Source organism: Cicer arietinum, chromosome 2, assembly GCF_000331145.2.
Source record: "Cicer arietinum cultivar CDC Frontier isolate Library 1 chromosome 2, Cicar.CDCFrontier_v2.0, whole genome shotgun sequence".
NCBI lineage: Eukaryota > Viridiplantae > Streptophyta > Magnoliopsida > Fabales > Fabaceae > Cicer > Cicer arietinum.
Genome location: NC_021161.2, coordinates 32,024,957 through 32,031,014, shown reverse-complemented (window position 1 = coordinate 32,031,014; position 6,058 = coordinate 32,024,957). Strand labels below are relative to the sequence as shown.

Here is a 6,058-nt window from a genome sequence, read left to right as displayed (position 1 = left end):
ATATTAAGAGATTCCCCATTCTTAATACTCCTTTAACCCTAATGGTTTTCAAATTCCACACAAAACAACTCAAACATATTATCAAAACCAAATCACAATTCACACCAATTCACGTCTCGAATTTCATAAGCATCAATTATGAACACGTCAAACACGATTAACACAAATCATCACAACATACCACTCAAACACATCAAATTTCATTTACTCAAAATCATACACAAATGAGTTAAAGTCACTTTCCACGAAACATTCATCAATAACACCAAAACCTAACTCTAATATTTTACCCATAAAGCCTTAGATTCATTTTTCCCCAAGTCAACACTCTAACCCTAACAAAATTCTTTTCCACACAATCACAGATAAGTCCCTAAATGCAAACTAAAAGTTGGAAGGATCCCTTACCTTCACGTTAGCTTTAACCCGCGATTACGGTACCGCGAGTAAATCCGGTAAAATCTCCGCTCGCAACGTCGCTTCCAAAGTTGGTTCCCTAGCACCGTAGTGCTTAGATCTAGATGAAACGGGAAGGTTTGTGTTTGACGGTTTTGAAATTCCTAACACCGTTTTTCTTCGTTTTCGAAACAACGAGGAAGTATGAAGCTGAGAAATCCTTGCTTTCTTACTCACTGAGCCTTAGGTCCCTTTCTTGAAGCAAAAGGAAGCAACAAAAATGATGAAGGGAGAAGGAAGAAGAGATGTGTGACGCGAGGCAGGGAGAGGAAGAAAGAATTATGTTTTCTTTCCATTCCTTTGTTTGTTTTCTTTTCCTTTTCTTTTCCTTTTCCTTTCTTTTTCCTTTTCTTTTCCCTCCACACAAACATATATATATTAATTACTATATGTATGTATGTATTTATATATATTAATTACTTTTAACAAATATCTCTAAATATCTAGGTACTTATTAAAATTACCATTTCACCCGTAAGGCATTAAATTCTTCGTAAATGATTCACCGCACTTAATTTAACTTATTTATCGACGAGTAATTTTAATCGACATCAAATATCTTTTTTGTCATGTAAACTCCCAAAATATTAATAACTTTGGCTAAAAAGCCTTCGAGTTCAATACCAAAATACACTAAAATACATAAAGTATACTTTAAAATTATGGGTTTTACAGAATACCTTGCTTGTATCATGTATTTCTTATTCCCTTACTATATTGTTTTCTTCTACTTTCTACACTCTCTATTTTTATTTTATCTTTAATAAAAAAAAAAAAAAAAAACTCTCTTCTTTGTGGTGATTTTTGTTCTTAATTTATTGTTTTAAAAAAGTCTCTCCTATGTATCATTAGATAAAATTGAATTTTATATTTTTTTTATTGTTTTGTAGTAAGAATTAAGCAACCTGAGATAATTAAGAAAAGAGTTGGTTGATTCTTTTTTATTAAGTGTACAAGTAGTAAAATAATATTCTTATTAGGCTTAAAAATCAGGAAGCAGGAAAAAAAATAGGAAAGGACAAATGAAAGTTGGTTGAAAGAAAGGAAAGCTAGAAGAAATAGACAAGAAGCAAATAACCAAAAAAGAAATTAGGGAAGACGTGTGGCAGTATAGAAAATAACACATTTTTTTGTTTATTTTATTTATTTTTGATACTAAATATAATGTAGCAGAAACTCATATAAATAGGGATTTAAAATTCGACCACATTAATACAATTACTATCTGTAGACTTAATAATAATAATAAGTGCATAATGTTTATTATATATATTATTTATTTTTTTTGAATTATTTATAATTACTCAGAAAAAATTGGGGTACTAAACTAAACAAGAAAAAACGGCACTATATCATCATGTAGTTTTGTTTGTTTTAAGGAAGGGGTGAAAAGATAGACAAGAGAGAGGCTTTTGTAAACATCATAGAGTCGAGACTAGAACGAATTGCAAAGCAAGGATTTCACTTGTATGAAAAAATGGAACTTTTTTCATCCATGAATTTGTAGAGGATCATAATCATCTTATACAACTTCTAGAGACAATACACATGCTTGTATCACATAGAAATATAACTCAAGTCAAAGCATATGAGATTGATTTGATTGATGATTTTGGACTAAGGCGAAAGTCAACATTTCCACTTATGAGCACACAAGCAGGACATAGACCTAATCTATGATTTACACAGTTGGATGTAAAAAATTACCTCAGTGCAAGAAGATTGTATAATGTATGATGATGTTGGTTGTCCTTCACAATATTTTCAACAACACTTGTTGGAGAATCCTTCTTTTTTACATGCTTACAAAATGGACATAGAAGAACAAATCACAAATGTGTTTTGGTGTGATGGAAATATGGTGTTGATTACCGGTATTTTGGCGACGTTGTATCATTGAACACTACATATTGTACCAATCATGCTAATAGACCGCTCGCTTTGTTTTCCGGTTTCAACCACTATATGGGTTCAATCATTTTCGGTGCAACACTATTGTATGATGAGATAATTGAGTCATTTAAGTGGTTGTTTGATGCATTCTTACAACCACACAATCACAAAAAACCAATGATTGTTTTCACTTACCAAGATCAAGCAACGGCCAGGGCACTAGCTGAAGTGATGCCTGAGACTCACCATGGTTTATTCACATGGCACTTGTTGCAAAATGGAATTAAACACATTAGGAACTTGATGAAGGAAGGAAGTTATCTATTTAGAGATTTCAAGAAATACATGTATGATTTGACATTGAATCAAATTCTGAGACTGCTTGGAAGAACTTGATCGCCAATATGATGTTCATGAAAATAATTGGGCCAAATAAGTTTATGCTAATAAAAAAAAAATGGGTTGCTTGTTACATGAAGGAATTGTTCACTCTTAGCATGCAGATTACCCAACTAAGTGAAAGCTTGAATGCGCACTTCAAATTTGGTATGAAACCAAATGTGGATATTATACAATTCTTCAAGCACTTTGAACGGGTTGTTGACGAGAAGAAAAGCAATGAGTTGAGTTGTGAGTATGATTCATCACATAAGCTTGCAAGGTTAAGATACGAGTTATCACCAATACTAATACAAATGGGAAAAGTAAACACACACGTTGTATTTGAGTTGTTTCAAAATAAGTTTAAGTTATTGTTAGCTTTATCGATATTAGAGAGAAACGAGTCTCACTCTTTATGTGAGTACATCATCATTATGGTCAACCATGAAGAATTGTGGAGAGTGTCATTCGATCGTGCTTCCACTTCTATTACTAGTAGTTGTCGAAAGTTTGAGACATTTGACATAATTTGTTCACATGCATTGAAAATGTTTGATGAAAATGATCTGAAAGTCGTTCTTGAGAAGTGTAATTTAAGAAGGTGGACAAGAGAAGCTTGTTGTGGCACTATGCAAGATTTTAAGGGGAAAAAGGTTGAAGGAGATCCAAAGTTATCTCGAACACGGAAGTTTAGACAAGTTATCTCTAAATTAGTAAAATTAATTAGAGTGGCGCTCACAAGTAAGAGACAATGACATTAATGAGAACCCGACATTTGTGAGTAATAATGTTATGCAACCAACGAGACTCAAAAAACGGTCGGAGTTAAAGAGACACATGCACAAACGTCTTATGAGTTGTTTTGAAAAGAAAAAAGCTCCACCTATTAGAAAACCATGTAGTAAAGTATCTCATATATATAAGTCAATATATAGACTACTTTTTTAATTTTACATGCATTATGCTTGGTTTTAATTTAAAAAATTATTTTAAAATAAACTAGGAGCAAGTCACATGTTGGATGAAGGAAATTGTATATGCTTTTAAGTTTTGTTTTAAAATAAACAAATTTTAAGTATTGAATATGTGACTTGTGTTTAGAGTGTCAGATTGTTCGGACAAATAAGATTACCTCAAAGGTAGTGCAATTTCCGCAACAAAGTTAAGCAATCTTGATCCCTCTTATTCTACTTTTATATTATTATAACTTACTAGTTTAGTATGTTTAAAGGTCAAAAATAGGTTTATAATGAGCTAAACTACTTTTTGAGACTCATCTTATCATTCTATTTTTTAGAAGCTAGCATGGGAAATGATGTTGGACTTTGGGTTTGGAAAACTTGCCTAGTATGCCTCCTTATCTAATAATTATATTTTTTTAATTTTTATTTTACTTTATCAAAGTCTCTCGTCCTTATTCTTAAAGTTTCACAACAAAACAAATGATACAACTCTCAATCTTCTTCGTATCTCTTTGAATCTATTATTTTTCTTCTGAGTTAATATCAATTTTCTATATGAGGTTGGTATAGTTGTGTCTTGTTTACAGTGGCGGAGTTTGACTAAAAAATTTGGGATGACCGACATAAAATTATAATTATAAATCAAATATGCAAATAATATTATATAGCAAAAAATTAAGTTGTAATAAGTATAAAGTGAAGTATCAAATAATTTAACTACATGACTTAAGAATACCTTAAAGTAATCCTCTACGCTCTTTAATAAAACTTGAAATCATCAATAATAGACTCAAAATTGATACTTGCAGCAATTTCACTTTCAATATAAATTGTCATGCTATCTGCCAAAAAGTCAGCTTTCATCTTGTTTCTTAACCTAGACTTAATAATTTTCATTACTGACAAAGATATTTCAGTTGTGGTAGTAGAAATCGGAAGAATCATGATAAGACGAAGTAGTCTATTAATCAAGTATGAATTTTGCGCTTTTTCAGTTACAACCAAACATGAGCACAATTCTTGTATTGTTGATAAATTCTTCAAATTTAAATCTTGACGAGCATCAACCAAGAAATATCAGAGTTGAAATTTCAAATTAATCTTCTCTTGCATATTGAAATCCAAAGGATAATATTTTTCAACTAGAGTGCAAATTTTTTCAATGTTAAAAGCTTTATAATTATCCTTAGGAGTCAAAGAACAACTAAGAGTTAATAAATCCATTGCTTTCTCACTAAATATGTTATTCAACTCTTGTAATTCTTGATCCAGTTCAGTAAAAAATATTTCAACTCTAAAATAATGCTCTACTTTAAGGCTTGAAAAAGTATATAAGTTATCTCTATAATGTCTTTCATCAAATGCAAGATAAATATTAAATCAAACGCCTTCAAATAATCATAGGCACTATCAACATCCCCACGTGTAGAATAACTTGCTCTTTCATTTATAATCACTACAACATTTTTGCCCTACTGCAATGCATAAAAACCGTTGCTTAACGTAAAAAAACCGTTGCCGTAATCTACGAGAACGGTTTTCTGACCGTGGGGAACCAAGGCGTTGCCTTAGTCTAACGCAACGGTTTTTTGTGAAACAGCAACACTTTTTAAAAACCGTACTGGTAGCTACCTCTAACAGAACGATTTTTCAAATTGACAACAACGGTTTTATGATGTTGCCAAATTAAAACCGTTCTTGTAGGTTCCTTTTTCAATTAAGTTACGGCAATGCTTTAAAACCGTTGCAAAAAGTAAATTTTTTTAAAAAAAAAATAATTTCTTAAATTATTGTATTTTAGAAAAATAATTTTAGTAAAATACTATTATTGAAATTCTATAATAAATTTAAAAATATAACAATTGTTAATACTAAATTATTGTAATGTACTGTAATAAATTCATAAAGTTCATTGTCATATAGATGAAGCGTTGTAACTCTTGATCATTCATACAATGTATTTGCAGTGATTCAATTTCTCTAATTTATATTCTAGAGATAAGGAGACAATCAAAATAACAAAAATAAAATTCCTTATCTATAAAAACAAATACACAAAGAAAACTTAAGTATCAACATCTATTTCTTCATCTTGTGCTTCCAAATGTTGAAATTCATCATTGGTATCACCATCATTCATCTACAAAATAAAAATAATATATTCAATAAGTAAAATCATGAGTAAATGAAAAAATGTTAAAGTCTATAATAGTAATATAGTTCTAACAATACTATATATATAATAGTAATATAGTTCTAACAATACTATATATATAATTCTAACAATAATATTTCTAACCGTAATATAGTTTAGTCTTACTTCATTATTATTAGGAGCATGTGTTGATGTAGAAGAACGTAGAGTA

General features: G+C 30.3%; 1 pseudogene; it reads left to right on the top strand.

Moving 5' to 3' along the window:
• LOC105852313 (protein FAR1-RELATED SEQUENCE 5-like) overlaps positions 1 to 3,485 on the top strand; it is a 5,656-nt pseudogene extending 2,171 nt beyond the window's left edge.
• Positions 3,486 to 6,058: the final 2,573 nt, after the last annotated feature.